Source organism: Falco rusticolus, chromosome 6 (genome assembly GCF_015220075.1).
Source record: "Falco rusticolus isolate bFalRus1 chromosome 6, bFalRus1.pri, whole genome shotgun sequence".
NCBI lineage: Eukaryota > Metazoa > Chordata > Aves > Falconiformes > Falconidae > Falco > Falco rusticolus.
In genome coordinates, this window is record NC_051192.1 from 49,776,476 (window position 1) to 49,794,739 (window position 18,264).

The window sequence follows — 18,264 nt, forward strand, 5'->3', positions numbered from 1 at the left end:
TTATTCTTTAGATTTGACATCTCTTTTGCTGTTTTTGTAAGAAAAAGAAGAATCTTGAATTTTTCCCTGTTTTATCTTTAGCCTCTTGTAGCTTTTCACCTTTTAACATTTTGAGTTGTGTTATGTATGGGGTATTGTAGATGTCTCAAACACTGACCATGGCACAACTAGAGCTGGAAGGGAGGTGAAAACAAACACGTGAATTTCTCAGGTTTTTCCCTCAAAGCTCTCTATCCACACTAAATAAAAAATTGCATTACGAGATTTTGCTAGTACCATTGGTCTCTGACCTCAGCTGCTAACGCTGCCACGTTGTTACAGTATGCTTCACAGCTTTTGTCAGTATTCCATGTCCCTGCCAGGACAGACTGAATTGGGAAAAGACATGATGCTTTCAGATAAACATTCCTCCTTTTCCCTTGCTGCCGTGTGGCTTGTTGTCTTATGTGATATTTTTGAAGCATATTCAGGCTCTGAAATATGCTCAAGAAAATTTTGAACGCAAGATAAACAACAAAGAAGCAATGCCTAACAGATGCAGCATACATGAAATCAGCAGGAATCATGAACGCCGACTTATGGGATGTACATAGCAGCACTGAGCATTCATTCAGTAGTCAGTGAATGGTCAGATCAAATGAAGCTGATCTGAGCAGTGATGCCTGTAAACATTTTTATGCAGAAATCTACAGGTGGAACTTAACTCTCCACTTGAAGAAACATAAATTAGTGGGAGCACTCTCAGAAAGTTTGCAGCCACGCAAATAAACACCACCTCATAATCTGGTGGCTTCGTTTCTAAATGGTTTGACTCTAGAGGATTAATTCAACAGAAAAAGGGAGAGCTAGAATTGTTTTGATACATCCTCAAAATGGACATATCGTTTGCTCCTAGTATTTTTAAGTCATTGGCCAAAGATAAGGAATATTTAGAAAACATTCAGAAAAAATAGCTAGACATTTGGGGCAGTAGTAGCAGAGCAATTGGGCTCAGAAAGGAAGAGGGAGAGAGATGAAAAAGTTGCAGTAAGGAAAGGATAATGTGATCAAGGAGTCAATAAAGATTTTTAATATGGACACTGAAGATTACAGTATTATAACAGGAAAAAACAAACTAACAAACAAACAAAAAGACAAAAACGCAAACCAGAAGGATCTCAGGATGGCCTAGAGAAAATGTGCTTTAGAAGTTATGCACTAGGAACAGCTGGAAGAGAGATTCCAGTATTGTGCTGGTTTCAAGAACTATCATATTTCAATTAAATTCCACACAAACCAGGACATTATGGCACTTTGAAGTCAGCTGCCAGAAACACTAATAGATGTTTATGATGAATTACTTGATCTATGTGCCAGAACACAAAGGGTTTCTTTTTCTAAGGACAGTAATATTCCTTTTTTTAAGAAATACAACAGTAAAGGACAGTCATCTTTACCGAGAGCTGAATGCTTAGGCGAATAGCTAGATTTTAGGTTGCTTGCATAAGCATAAGCATTAGCAAAGGGAGTAAACTAATCACAAGACCTACACCAGGAAATATAAACCACTTGTCAACTAATTTATCATGTTACATCAAACCAACCAACCAACCAGCATACAAACAAACAAAAAAACAACAAGAAAACCTACAACAGGCCTCCTTCCCCCATCCCCAGTTTTTATTGTGGGATAAACTACTATAATTTTTTCAAAAACCCAAAACTTACTCAACAAGATAACAATCTTATTGGGAAACTATTTGTCTAGCAGTTCATCACTTTCAGGGTGGGATTCTTATAACCAAACTCTAACAAACAGTTTTATAGTTTGCCATGAAATAGTTAACTGTGGCATGTTAAATGAGAGGAGTGCAGCAGCTATCCTATACCTTGACTTCAGCTAGGCTTTCAACATGATCTCCCAAAAGATTCTCATATAGAAGCTGATGAAGTATGGGCAGGATAGGCAGGCAATAAGGTGGACTGAAAACTGGCTCAATAGCCAGGCTCAGGGGGTGGTGATCAGTGGCACAAAGTCTAGTTGCAGGTCAGTGACTAGCAGTGTACCCCAAAGGACAATACTCGGTCCAGTTTTGTTCAACATCTTCATTAATGATCTGGATGATGGGACAGTGTACCCTCAGCGGGTTTGCTGATGGAAAGCTGGGAGGAGTGACTGATATAATAGACTGTCATGCTGCCATCCTGAGGTACCTCAACAGGCTGGAAAAATGATCTGACAGGAATGTCTTGAAGTTCAGCAAAGGGAAGTACCAAGTCCTGCACCTGGGGAAGAAAACTCCCAGGCACCAGTATAGAATGGGGCTGATCAGCTGCAAAGCAGCTTTGCAGAAAAGGAACTGGGGATTGTGGAGCACACGAAGTCAAACAGGAACCAGCAATATGCCTTTGTGGAACAGTGAGGTTGACCAAACACCAGCAAAGGTTGCCCAGATAGCTTTTGGATTCTCGATCCTTGGAGATATTCAAAAAGTATCTGGAAATGATCCAGGCATCTTGTTGTAGGCAACCCTTCTTGAGCATGAGGGCTGGACCAAATGACCTCCAGAGGTCACTTACAACCTCAACCAACTGGCGGATTTGTGATTCTGTGAAATGCAGGCATATTCAGAAAAATTCATCTCATGTTGAAGATGATACCAGTGGCTCAAACTGTTGACATGAGTCAAGTTGCTAAATGAAAACCACTTGCTTTATTTCAGATATCCACAATTCCACACCTACACCTCCCCTCTTTTTTTTTTTTTTTTAATTTCTATAAAGAAACAGCATTTTTCTGGGAAAATCTCTCATAATAAGAGATGTTTTAGTAGAAAACAGAGTCTAACATATTTTCTCTCTACAAATATTTTCTGGATTGCCACTAATGACAATCAATTTACTTGCCTGCTTAAAAACATTTAAAATAACAAACTAATTTTATTTACATACAACATTGGAAGGAATGTAACATAAATATTTCAGTGTTATGAAGGTCATGTTACTGAATTCAGAGACCCAGTCTCTGTAGCAAGTTTTTTGAACAGACACTCTTGTAAACTGAAGACACTCTGGTTTTGACACAGCCATAATGGAATATCTAAATTCCGAAACAATAAATGAATTATTTTGCCTCTGACCAAGCAACTCCTTGAGGCCTTTCAGCAGACAGTAGCAGAAGGTCACATATTCTGATGCCTATGTAGGCCAGTCTGAAAACCTCATACTGGAAGAGAGCCTATTACAGTTCTGCCTGACTAACATATATGCAGCACATCGATGGGGAGAAATTCTTGTGCCTGTATTACAAAGCAGCCACACTGCAGTCTCAATTTTCTTCTCATTTGCACCTGTGAAAAAAGCCAGGCTTTTTCAGTATTCTAATTTTCATAAAAAAACTATACAAATGATGCCTGGAATATTTCATGATTTTTTTTTCTTTTTTTTTTTTTTTTGAGCATTAGATATAGCATCTAAAAGTTACTGCATTAAAATGGAAGAAATGCCAATGAGTTGAATGTAAAGTGCTTTTCCTTTTAGTATTCTGTACTCGGAGCACTCTGCATGCTTTTCACAAGCACTACTTACTTTTCAAGTTTAGCTAAACATAACTCTCCTTAACTTTTCATCTTCTTACTGTGCCAAAGTTTATGACTTGTAAAACCAATAAAACAAACCAAAATATCTGAGTAGCTAGAAAAGATACTAAGCATACCAGACACAGAGCACTTTGTCTTTAAAACACACAAGAGGGGTTGTAATAGGATCATTCATAAAATCCATAGCACAGAAATTAAAGAGAAAAGTACTACAGATTGCAATAAGGCAGAATCACCTAATAGCATTAAAGAGAAAGGAATGACCATTAGAGTCCATGAGATACTCTAAGTACCCCTCAAGGGCCCGTACATGCTTCACTTCCTTTACTCAAAGCCTTGCGTCCTTTAGAGTACAATCTTGTTAACAGTTCTCAAGGTCACAGCTCAATGCAAGACAGCCAGGCTGTGCATCTGTAGAAGGTACTTATTCCTGGAAAAAAAATAGTTCTGTTTAGGTGAAAATGATATGCGCTTATGCAGCACGTAGAGTCCAAACCTGCAAACACTTATCCCCATTGACAACAGAACAAAAAACCACATCAACCCAAAGCCACAAATGTGTTTGCAGGATCAGTTTGAAGGGTCAAATAAGAGGTGCCCAAGGTGCCGGCACATTTGTCATGGGGTTTTCTGCTGACAGGAGAAAATGTTGAAGGTGAGAGAAGTGCACCCGACTCAGTAATGTGTCATTCCCACTCAAATCTGGGTAACTATGGGATAGGCAGAATGGGATGAAGAATGGTAGTAGACTTAGCTCTTAACTGCTCTTCCTCTATCTTGCCCAGTGCAGCTTCCTCTTCCATTATAGGAAAGGGAGATGGTCCAAGAGGGCATAGCAGGGAGCAAACTGCAGCTCTGAGCAACCATTCTGTTTCCCTATTGATCCCAGCACAGCACAGCTATTCAGAGTGTTTGAAGAAACTTATATTTTCCTAAACGAGCTATAACAAATTATTAGGTATCAATATGTGGCCAGACAATAGTAAAATTAGAATTCTGAAAGTAAAGTTCCAATAAGACAAAATAGGCATTATAAACATCATGGAATAATTAAAACCCAATTAAAAAGAGGAAAAAAATACTCTATTCAAGAAAAAAAAAAAACAAACCAACAAAAAAAACCAAACCCCAAACCAAAAAAACAAGGAAAAATAAATCGAAATAGCTTTCCTGGCTTTGTTTAAAGAAATCTGCCAGCCAAAGAAATATAATGAAGCAAGCAGTGGCAGATGTCTTGTGATCTATGGATCACATAGTTAAGCTGCTAAAGAAAGCAGGGGAGAGAGTCATCCTAGTCTGACATTATCTGAGGATCAGTTGTCTCCCAAGAGTGAATCAAATGGGGAAATCTTGCTGATGGAAACGACCTTTCAATGGCTGTTAATACCACCCTGACCTGTAATTTCTAACAATGATCACAGAATTGCCACTGGAGGGTAATTTAGGGGAGAAAGAGTCCAAAGGTTTCAGCAGACTCAAAAGAGAGATAAATGATTCTGATACAAAATGGTAACCACCAGAGTGACCAAGGCATAAGAAGGTAATCAGTTCTTCTTAAGAAACAGCTTAAGATCCTTACCATTCACACCTGTAGCACTTGGTAGGAACCAGTTTATCCAGCTGCATTATCATGACCACTCTTCACTAGCTATAGAGACCATGAGTACTTAAGAGTCAGAATGCCTATCGGAAACTTCCTCTGCTCCTAGGGACCCATTATACATACCTTTGAAAGATGGTGAAGAAATAAAAGCTTTTAAGAAAAATCAGTTTGATGTAATACCTACTGCAGGATTTTTATTTCTTTTTAAAATGAGTCATTTCAAACACTATTACTTTAGCAGATACACACACAAAAGTATGCCCCCACAAAACTGTAACAACTATGTTAGCTGAAATTATGGATGTATTTGAAGTACAAGACAGAAAAAGAGCTATTTCTTAAAAGCTCAATGGCAGAAGTCTCTAAAACATTTTTTTCTCTCTCCTCACTTTGGTATTTTGCTTTAAACACAACGTTAAATTATAAATGCACTGAATTGAATAAACTACTTTCTGGAGCTGTTTTATCTTTATGTAACCAGACTGGACCATATTGCAGCCTCACTCTCACCACATGCTTCCTGATCAGGACATAGTCTGATTCCTTTTGAGGCCTATATACCAAATGTGAATAAATATGACTTCTTTAGTCAGAAAATTCAATACAAGTCAGCCAGTTTGGAGGCTCTTCAGGGAGCAAATGCATAGTCTTGCTCACTAAAGTACAGTTCAAGATTGACATTTGCATTGTCATCCTGTTTACAAGAACAGGTTGGCCAGGTTCAATCAGGTAATGTCTCTGAGTGCAGCCAGCTTTGCTGTACAGCGTATCTCAAGAGGCTGGCCCTGGCTTTCTTTGCAGCTGTTGGTATGATACAGGCTTATAGTGATCACATAGAATGTACCTTATGGGAAGAGGTTTGACTGTTGTTCTTGTTGCTGCAAACAACACAAGAAAGAGGAACTGAATTTGCAATTTGAAAAGTACAAGTGCCATGTTATGCCAAAAGACTACTGTCCGTGGCTCCTACTTCTACCAGAAATATGGTCAAACTTGTCTCCTACACAAAGTGAAATAAGAATGGTGTAATTAGTGGGGAGGAAAAATGTTTCAAAATGTAATGTACCTCAAATATTAAAGGTGCTTATAGAGGAAAAAAAAAAGACCAAGGGAAAAAAAGTACATATACATCTGTACTTATATGTACATATATATGTATGCACATGAATTATATAAAATATGTAGGAAATCAATGATCATTTTTTGATAATAAACATTTAGAAGTACCTATGTTTAAAGTGACACAGAACTGAAACTGACTCAGAGGATGGCTTTTTTAAGGTTTACAGTTGTAGAGAAACTGAGGAGGGTCTGAAATCTTTGCACAAAGTAGCAGCATTTATGCTAACTAATGTACTCTGCAGAGTAGGCATCATTTTTCTCTATCTTGCTATCTAGCACTGCACTCTTTCTCTACCTTTTAATCACTATTCACTGATACTGAACTCCTCCATTAGCATTTCCAACTACAGTCACACCTGATCTCCAGAGATCAACTGTAAGACAGATCTTCTCTGCAAGAGGAAGTTATATCAGTGTAGTGGGAGAAATTATATTTAAAAAATTGAAAACCTTTTGATGGATAACTATTATTTTCACTCTTCTTATTGTGTTTCTTTGTACTCTGATAAGGAATTACTTTAAAATAAACTAAAATAAACATCTCAAGTGAAAAAAAAAAAAGACCTAGCCTAGGAGTTTGTATGAACATAAAAATGTGTTCTAATTGGTGCCATTCTTCTTGTATATTCTTACACTAACTTGCTAGTGCAATATTACTACCATTTATGAACTTGTACTGGGAAAATGATCATTCCCTTAATGGTCTCCATTTTCACCAGTCTTCAAATGTCTGCAGGCAGCTCCCTTAACGTGTCACAGACACTGACTGAACTTACCAAGAAAACCCTTATGCTCTTGTCATTTTCAAACCACACTGCAAATCAGCATCTTTTTTCATCAAGTTCATAACAGTTATTTATAAATAATTTTAACTTGACTCTGTTTATGTTTCATGTTTGACCAAGGGACTAAATTTACTTTCATTGTCCCTGCCTGACCTTGCCCAGGATTTTTCCTCTATAAGGAAAATTCATTTGTGTTGATATCTTAGTTGATAATGAACTTAGTCTGTCACATCACAATTTATACTAAAATGTTTACTACAATTTATCATTATACAGCAATGGTACTGTTATTACAATAATTTAGGATTTCAAAATTGCTAAGTTTTAAAGTAAACATGTTAAAGTTTATTAAATGATGTTTTATGGAAATACATTCATTTGGAGGAAGGAATCTCTCTGCAGAAGATCTAAGAAAGTTAGAACCCTGCTAGTTTCTCTAATAGAAGAAAATAAACAACAGACTCTGTGAGACTGGCTTCAGAAATCGTCTCATCTTCAGAGTCAACCTTTAACAACATGCAAAAAATGAGGGAGAGGAAGAGTGTGCTAAGAATGATCATGAGCTGCTAAAAAAAAAGTATTACTAGCAAATAAATTCCATTAAAGTTCCATCAATTGCTTTTGAATGATTAGAAGACTGTAATGCACCGAGAGCTTTGCACGCTCAGTTGTTTATAACTGTCAATAGAAAATGTGCAGACTATTTTCTTTACACTGATGTCAACTCAATACAGTGCTGTGCCAGTTTATTCTAAACCATGGTTTATATGGAAATAAAATGTGTCCTTTTATTATACAAATATAACTTAAAATATCTCTCAAACATATTTTTCAATCCCTTTTTTTTCCCAAAGTTTCATACTCATATGTCCCTGAAATTGATACACATCAAAAATATGATTCTAGAAATTGGGATTAGTACCCAGACATCTATTGAAAGCATTATGTATACACTTGCTATCAAATTTCATACACATTTCCCAAAATGTGTATTTGAATCAAGCGTCTATGAAATCTGGTAACAATACCTACTGACCTATTTCCACTGAGGAACTGAATGGCTATTAACAACCTTACCTAGGACAATGGTAACTTGTTCCATATATCATTAAGTGACTCTATGAGGTGCCAAGCAACACTGAATAAAGTTCCCTCCATATTGACAGGTTCCCTGTCTTATGAATAGTCCTTCTTGTTTTTCAAGATTTCAGAAATTACATCCTGGTACTTTTGCCCAACACAGTTATTTTCAATTTTTGCTAAGTATCTGCAAATACATTCTTTCTGCCATGTGATATTTATGTTTTTGCTACCTGACTGCTTCATTCTTTCTTTAATACTTTTGCTCATTTCTCTATGCTGTAAATGGCAAACACATCTTCCACAAACATTTTTTTTCACCTTTCCAGTTGTTGCTAAATTACAATAATAAGAGTTCAACAATACTGCTATGGGAGATATCAATGATCTTGCTATGATTTTACAACTCAAAAATAACCTACAAAAAATAAACTATAGTGAAAACAAATGTTCATGTTACTTTTTTCTCAAAAAAGCTTTCTAAAACTAAATACATGAAATATTTATTTTTCTGTGTATCTAGAGCTACAGTTGCATTCATTCTTGTAGATTTTATCCAAGACATAGCAGCCTAAAAGGTTTATTCAATTATCAGTGCAAATGCTAACAAAGTACTCTCTATGACTTTGTCAGAAATATATTTAATAGCTCTGTTTCTTCCACACTAAATAATTGTCTTAAAAAGTCACCTTCCAAAAATTAGGCTTTAACAGACTTAGTGTTTATCATTTTCCAATGCTCTTTATATGAATGTTTAGGAATTTACTTATTTTTATCTGACTTCTGCTTCAGTAACAGCCTATAGTCTCAACATCTTTTCCAATTCACTGAATTGTCTAAGTCTTCTCAGTTTCTTTTGTCCTAGTGAAATGCACTTCTTTCCTAAAAAACAATTGAAGATAATGGACTAAAAACTAATTTCTCAAAACTATACTCAATGAAATAGATACTCATTAGCAGCAACTACAATAATTTCTATTCTATATAAATTCTTTCTCTCTAGGACATTGAAAATTAAGAATAAAAGAAAAAGGAGAGTTGGATAAAACCAAGACAAGTAAAATGAAATTTAGGAAATGTACTGTATCTCATATGATGTTAGAAATGCACGATACATAAATCAAGTAAGAATACAAATAAAATTCAATTGTGATTGTTTCAAATACTCCTAGTAGTATCGCTTCAAAAAAAATTAAAATGTATCAAAAATCACATATACCTATATGTACAAACATATGAATAAGTGTTTACACATCAACAGTGAGTCAAGACACTCCCTTCCATGACTCCTTCCTACCCCTGTAAGCTTATTCACTTATTCTGCATTTACTAGTTCTGCTGATGTTCAGTTAATCATGACAGAGTAGTTATGCCCCCAAGTAGCTGGAGAGTGGCTGCAAAGTTTTCATGGCTAGAAAAGTTGGAAAGATACAACAGTAAGTACACTCCTGATTTGGTATCTTGCATTGTCTTTCAGATCTGCCTCGATACAGTAGAAACAATATATAACTGTGAGTAAAACAGGAAGCAGAGCAACATTCTTCACAAAATCAGCTTCTTAGAAGAATAATACATAGATATAAATTTAAAGACATGTTAGTTTTATCATACATGCTAATCGATCCCTATGTGTACGTATGGATTTTTGTGTATATATAAACAACTAAAATGCAATGCTTTATCTGAACTGTATTTGACAACAATTTTCACATGGTAAAGACATATTATTTCCTTATACTTTCTTTCCAAAGAACATTTATCTGTCTCCCAGCTTTCATCAATGATTCATTAATGACACATTGAATGTTAGTTACTAAATGTCAAATCATTAAAAATATTAAGGTAGTGACTTTTTTTTAAATGGGCAGACTTCTCATTGTGGCACTTGATTTTTGTAAAATTTTCTTCAGCTGTCACATATTCACACCAAATTCCTTATTGCTGTTTATTTTTCCAATACCATAAAACAAAGTCAGAGACAGTAAAAGGTGATGGTCCAACAGCTCTCAGCTTAACTGGAGTGCAAGATCAACTAAATGCCCAGCTGCTCAGCAGACAGCAACAGCTGAAGTTCCTCCACAAAACCTTCCCGTAACACTTCAGTTGAGACCCAAAAGGAACATCTCTCCGCAATTTGTTCACCTTATTCCTTCAGAACTCAGGTCTCTGCTGAGCTTATTAGGCTGGCTAATTAGTATAATCTGTGATGGTGAGTCTTTGAAATATGGATATACTTCCAAAGACAACTGGATTGTGAGCTCTAATAACATTTCTCATAGGTCACTCTACTGCTATCAGATGGTGATAATATTCAGCTATTACTAACCTTGCCTGGAGCAAAACCAACCAGAGATGAAAATTCTTTGTCCTCCATGTTAAAGGAATTACTTTTAAAAACAAAGAAAAGAAAGTCAAAACCACCCGAACCAGCACACGTCTATGAGAGAAAAAGCATACTGTGGGCTTGCAAGTTTCAAAAACATCTCTTTGAACAACATTTCACAAACATCTGCTACTCTGCTTTTCTTAGACATTGCAAATTAAATCTAACTTTTATATTTAAACTTACAGCACTTGCACAAAAAACATATTCATTAGCTAAAGTTTTGCATCAATTGCTCATATACAAGTAGTCATAATCTTAGGGCTCCTCAAAATATTTTGGAAGTCAGGTCCACCACATTTTGCGTGTGGTGTAGTTGGATACCTGACACATTGCAGTTTTACAACTATTAACTCATCCAAATACACTTAAAATATTACGCCTTTGTGTCTTGCAACATACATTAAAATATGTAAGTGAAGAAATCTGCAAAAACAGCTCACTGTATTAATTATGCCATAAATAAGAATGGCAGAGAAGATCTATATATCATCTGTATATCATCTAATATAAAGCCTAGCAATCTACAGGCTTCAGGTGAAGATTCATATGAAAAATAAACTTGATGATATGCACTGCATCTCATATGAAGCTGGAGATTCACATTACTGAAATAAATTGAAATCAGAAGTAAAATTCACTCACAACTACCTTAAAAATTCATAGCAGTGGCTGTTTCGAAAACATGTAAACATACCACAAGTCATATATATTTATATTCAAACATATATGGGTAAGTATAAAAAAATCAGCAGGTAGCCAAGACATCCCCTTCCCTTTGTCCTTCCTATCAACTGTACACTAACACATGCCAAGCAAGCAAAGAATTAAGGCAGACAAACTTATGCACCATAAAGAGGAGAAAATAGGCAGGTTTTGTCCTCCCAGATGGAGAGGAAGAAGTTCATGCCTTATGTTTAGCAAAGGAGAAGAGTGAACTTGCCTAAAATCCTACTTATTTGTCCCCTGCCAGCAAAGGACATGTACTATATGACAGTACAATATCTTTGCCAATCTATTATTTTCTTCACAAATCTGTAGAAACTGTAAGCTGTCTCAGCGAGATGCAGTTGCTGTGCAGGTCTTGACAGATTCAGAGGCAAAACAGTAAGAACTACAATTCTGTCCTGTCATTGCCATAGGAGGCTGCTGTATACTAGCGGTTTACAATTCAATGGAAAGTTTAAGGCAACTGAATTTCATGCCTGAGGCACATCTTACAGAGGCCCATGGTACAAGTGTTTCAGTCTAAAACTCATGGTGTGCACCACTAAAGAAATGAAGGTCACTTACTGGCATTATTAGATTTTGTTCACATTTCAAAATACAAAAGTGCCAACAAAATGTTTCGTCTGCAGTTTTGCTTGTATCACAGCTCAAATATTACAGCTGTAACAACCAGTATCCTGTAGGCTACCATATTCAGGAAAAGAAAAAAGCTCTAAACCAATTAGAAACACTTCTTAGCTTGATATTTATTTGTTACTTTAAGTAAGTGATTCTTAAGAAATCCCATTAATTTCAGGAGCATTAGGAGAGAAAGCAGTAGACATTGTCCCTGATGGTCATAGTACTTAGACAAAGTAGATTTAATTCTTAACATATTTTTTTCCCACTCCTCTTTGAACTAGTCAAGGCATATAAAAACAACAGAATGTAACAGGCAGAGATTTAGAGCAGAGACCACATTACCAACACGGGTCACAGAGAGAGAAAACATACTTCAAAAAAGATAAACTAAATATAGATTTAATTATTTGCTTGGATTATAATGGCCGAAGGAGTAATTTTATGATCCTACATCCCAAAATCAAAGAGAAACAGCAATTATACATCTAGAATAAGGTGCTATTTACTCTTCTGAAAAACTTCACATGACCTGCACACAGCCTGCACTTTGATCTCAGAAGGGAACAGGACTGTGGTAAAACTATCTTCAAATAACAGCAAAATTGACCTGAATCAAATATGTAGAACAGCTTCTTTACTTTGAAAATGTTTATACAGTTCAGATATGGACCCTTATCACAAGCTGAATTTTTCATATTGTCCCTTCAGTTGTAACATTTGATTCAAATCATGAAACTAAAGATTGTGGACTTACTTGTATTTTAAAGGTTTTGAATACCACGGGAGACCTGCTACTTCATATACTTTTTGTCATATTCATGACTATATTCGTCCTCTGATATTCTTGCCTTTTTTTTTTTTTTTTTTAATCCAGACTGCATCAATACCAGCTATTTACAGAAAGAAAGGTAAGGCAAATTATTTCAGATGTTTCTAAACAACTTTTTTAAACTGTAATAGATGAAATACTTGACTTCAAAGCAATGTAAAATGTTAGTGTGCAATATGGGAGAACATGCAGTGATCAACAAGGAACTTGGCACACCACCTATAACATTAAAAAAATCCTAATCTCCATAATAACCTGTGAGAGTTGGCCTTCCTTTGGCAGAAATCTACAACTGAAAATCGTTCACATATATATTTACTGAGAAGTCAATGATTCTATATCCCTTACCAATTTGGAAATACTATCCAATAAAAATAAAACTTAAGTCTCCGTTCTGACTGTACAGTAACAGAAATAAGCGAGTAGGAGTGATAGGGGGATGGCACAAGCTTCTGGAGGGAAAAAATTTCTAAGTCATACTTTTTCTTCAGGAAAAAAAAAAAAAAAAGGTTTAAGAAGAAAGATGGCTAATTAAGAGCTAGAGAGAAGCTTAGGTGGCTCAAAGTAGTCCCACCAGGATCAGATTAACACATAGTTATCCCTAATGACAAGCAGTCATTCATTCTTTATTCAAAGCAGGACAAGACAGCTGAATTTCTAACAGGACTTCCTATTGTACATTCACTTTGAGTTTTTCTGTCCAAGCACTGACCTTCTCCAATATGCTCCTGCCCATGGAGTCTAATGTGATCACAGTCTGAATTGATTTGGCTGAGAAGAATTATGACAGACCTTACATCGCAGTTACCCTTGAAGAACATCTAGCATATGCACTTCTAACTCTCACCACTAGCAAATGAAGTCTCACTTCCAACTCTGGTTTAGGAAGTCCTAACAGCAGAAAAAAATAATTCAAGATTTCACTGTCTAAACAAAGCAAAACATAGCTTTGTCCAAGATTATGAAGCAGGGATTTATTTGATAAAAAATTCTGGTAACACAACAGTAAGTATTTCTCCTTCTAGAGAATTCTTTCTACCTATTAAGTGACAGCAAGCCCTATACATTTTTTACACTTATTTGTATCTGTTAGAAGCTAAAAATAACAGTGCCTTTAGGAATTGTACCCTACCTAGTTTGTGAAAGATGACGTGAGGCACTTCTGTTCCACATATTTGATTTTTACACTGCTTAAGACTGCTGTTATTCCTGAGCCTGGTTTATGGGTACCCTGGGGTACTCCTAACCCATTCTTTGATCTTTTTTTCTACTGGAAACCATTGACAAAAGCAGAACTTCCCTTGAGGACTGCACAGTTTTAGTATTTGTTTCAACTTTCAGCCATTTGCTCAACCTATTAAGAGCTTCTTCAAAGACATAAAATAGCAACCCATCACCTTGAATGCTACAGAAAAAAAATAAATGCAGAAAGGCTGCCAATTCACACTAACCCTGCTGTAGATAAGCAGAATACATTGGAAGGCATTACTCTACATGGAATACTGCCGATGGATTTAGCATAGCCCTACAAGGGTATTTGACTCTGAAGTATTTCACTCTGTTGGTCAGAGCTGCATGAAAATATTCATATCAAATATAAACCCAAGGCAAACACAAAGTGTGCCTAATGTAAACTTGAGAATAAAACCCCGCAATAGGCTTAAATATTACTTCCACTTTGTATTTTTTCTATATACCACAGAGTACAGTACTGCTTTAAATATGATTTTTATGAGCTGTGCAAACCTTACTAAAACCATACATAGGCTCTGCCAAGAATTCTGAAGCTTAACTGCTCTGCCTATGGTGGACTAACTATCCATGATAAATGGATGGAAACACCTAGAGAAATGGTATATCTTGCTGTGAACAATAATATTTAAAAATATGTAAACAACACCTGGTTCTCATCTTTTCCTGTTTATATTTTTCTGCAAAAACAGACACTTTTTTTTTTTACTTTAGTGAAGCTACTACAAAGTATTAGTTAATGTAACAAATACAGTTGTTCCTCTTTTCCACCTGAATGCTACAGAATGATGAAAGTAGGTCTCACAAAATCCTACAAGCTGCAGAATGCCCTGGATGCTATTTTTCAACTGCATAGTAGTATTAGAAAATAATTTCCAGCACAAATACCTATAGTCACCTAAATGTTTAGCTCAAATAAAAAGGTTATGAGTATTTGTGTAATTTATTTGAGTTATATATAAATATTCCAAGAATGCCAGGTTGGAGAAAGAATTAGAGACTCAAAAAACTGAGCAAAGATTTCATAAGTAGGGCAAGAATTTACCATAACTTTTGTGCAACACTGATAAATGATTTCATTGTTTGATCTCGAGCTCTTTGCAAAATGGTGTTACCTTTGACCATCTTTGCAACTGAACAGAAATAGGAACTAAAATAATTTCTGTCACATCTTTAATTGGAAAATTATTTAATTCATGCAAAGATACATGAGAAATTGTATTTTAATAACTCACAAGACTGGCCATACAAAAAAAAGAAACAGAATACAGTCGGTCTTCTTGGTATGTCAGTTCTTGATATCACCTACAAATGTTTAATATTACAAAAAACTGCATAATAGTCTTTTATGGCTTTAAAAATCAAGCTTTTGAAAGATAATCAGCATTTAATGTATGGATTCTCAAAACTTTACAGTTATTACAGAAATGTGTATCAATAATAGATAGAACAACTTTCTTCCATTTTAGTTCCTCTATTCCTCTAATATTGCCTACAGAAGCTAATTTTGGAATTTTTTTCTTTTTTTTTATGTCTTTTTTTGTTTGTTTGTTTTTGTTGTTGTCGTTTGTTGGGGGTGTTTGTTTGTTTGGTTGGTTTTTTTATTCAGGAACAGACAACTTTTCCTGCATTCTTAAAATACCTAGAGTTCTTGAGAAGCCAGTGGACACAGGTCCTAGACATAGATACACAAAGCTCAGCTGCTAGTTCAGCAGTTTTACCTCTTCACTGCACTTCATGGTGCTCGGTGACCTATTGCTACCCGAGCCCTAAGCAGGGAATACTAGGACAGGAATAATTCTTTTTCATGCCATTTTACCGCTAGGCTATAAAGTATGCATTCATTGCAGATCTAGTTTCAGCAATGAGCCTTTGGATTTCAGCTTCAAGATCAGCATAAACTGGCTGTGATGAAGAGCCAGGCTACCTACCACAGTACTGTGTGGGATACCTGTCTGTCATTACCATTTTGCTTGGGATCAGGGATCAGCTGTTGGTCCTCCTTCATTTAGCAGTACAGACACATACTAAGGCCATTCCACTTGCCCAGTGAATTTTTAGAAGGTTTAGGAGAACTAGCCACTTACGTAGTTTAGTCTGCACCCTTGCCGCAAAATGCTGAGGTATCAATTTGTCAAGAGATTGATATTTGCCCTTTAACCTGTACCTAGGAGCCAGTTCTGTAAATACACCACAGAGGATGCTGCCAAAATCAGCTCTTTCCAGAAAACACACCATATGAGTCAGGAGAGTTCAAATGACCCTTACAACTTTCTCTGTTGACTAACAACTATCATTTTGCAATTCTTTTTCGTATGCATTTACATACGAGGAATGGTGCTACCTGCATCAAGGCAGAGTCAAGGTACAATGGCTTGATGTTAGTTAACCATGAAAGAGAAGAGGAACTGAAATAATATTACCTACTTCCTGCTGATTTCATTTTCTGCAGTTCCACAGGCCAGTACAAAAGACCTGCTTGTGGGTGGGAGGAGATTAGGAGATGCACAGGAGAACAGAGGTCACCCACAAAATCTTATGAAGTAAACGGTAAGGCAGAAGAGAGAATAACCTCTTCATCGCTTCACTGCATCACTTGAATGAGAGAGGAAACCTACACCTATAGCTCTAGGAAGTATGAAAGTCAAAATCTGGCTACATAAATGTATTAGTGCATTTACAACCTTTATAACTGCAAGAAGGCTGCTGGAGTCTCTCCTGTTCACTCTTAGCATAACTAATTTCACTGCCTCCTACCGAACAATCAGTTCCACGGCCTACAAGACATACTGGGTCAGAAGGGTATTCCCTTGTCTTTTTAGAGACTGAAGGAGATACAACTGCTCTGTAGACTTTTTATAATACCTGCCACCAAATTCTCCTCTCTTGCCTTGGGCTTCAAGGATCTTCCTATGATCAAATAAAATCTGTCAGCCATTCAGAAAAACTAAACTGAATGTTTATTATTTTCAAAGTATCTCTATGCCTCATAATGGAAGACAAACTTATTTATGAACAATTGAACCTGCTATGCAAAATAAAGAAAAGACTGAAAATTATTATGTGTATGAGTAACTTCAAACAGCCTATTGTGCCCGTCATAACTAGGAATTGCTAGTGCCTTGTCAGATGCTCAGGCACCCAACGCAAATCCTATCCTGTTTCTTAGGGTACTCAGTCAGAACTCCTAGAAATTTTTAGAAATAAATTATTTTAAGATCATTTAATGGCATTTCAAAAGGGGTCCTATAAGCTAGAAAGACTGTGAACAGCATGAGGCCAAGAGGAAAAACATGTCTTCCTTTCCTGTTTAGCATATAAGTCCAGTAAGTTTATTCATAAGTAAGTATTCCCAGTTTACGTGCTGAGCGAAAATTCTACTGTAAGTTAGGTCTCCCATAGTTATTGGATGCCTTAATTTAAATCAATGAGAACTGATATGCTATTATGACATGTCAATAAATAATCCCACTAAACTACTTAGTAAAGAAAGCCAGCAGTTTGTTCTGGGAACGGTTCAGCTAAGCAAACCCAGAAAATTACCTCTTTCTTTCCTTTAGGATTTTGCCACAAAACAAAGAAAAAAAAATACTACTTCATGAATATGGTTGAATAGGTCTGTACTGAATATATCAATTCAGGAAAATGACAACATACCCATTTCAAATTTGAAAGAAATAATGACAGCCAGTTCTCAATCTTAAGTAAGCATATTTATGGCTCATATTCTTCCCTCTTGTTCTTGGGAAAAGGAGAAAGCTGGGCTCAGAATGGAAACTTCATATTATCTTCAATTACAGAGAGGTTAATACTGCTGCAGACTTAACCACTGGTGACAAGCTACCTAAGTAATTCAGCATGTACTGCCTGCAAGGTAGTCTCTGAAAGAGACACGCAGCAATGCTGTAAATGCTATGTATATGGGAAGTGACCGACACCATACTCTTCAATGCACAACTATCTTTTAAACTCTAAGACTCATTTGCTTGAGCCAAATACTGTCAGCAACCAACTAGCTGCTATCAATGCAGCAGCACGCATGCACAACAAACTTCCTATTGAAAATAATATCTTGTTCTGATTCTCTTAGAGATAGTATAATTATATTATGTCCAGGAATCCAGCTTTTCTTCCCCAAAATATATATCTCCTTAACAGTTTCATTCACACTTCCTGCTATATTTTTCTAAGTTCTTTCTTCTATTGCAAGGTGTAGACCAATCAACAGCAATACCTAAGAGTGTATAACATGGTGTCATTAGTTAATCTCCTAATCAGTAGAT

At 36.1% G+C, this 18,264-nt stretch overlaps 1 protein-coding gene across 1 annotated transcript in view; it reads right to left on the reverse strand.

Moving 5' to 3' along the window:
• PRKN (parkin RBR E3 ubiquitin protein ligase) overlaps positions 1-18,264 on the reverse strand; it is a 614,220-nt gene that overhangs the window by 354,916 nt on the left and 241,040 nt on the right. The gene's annotated exons all lie outside the window — the stretch shown is intronic.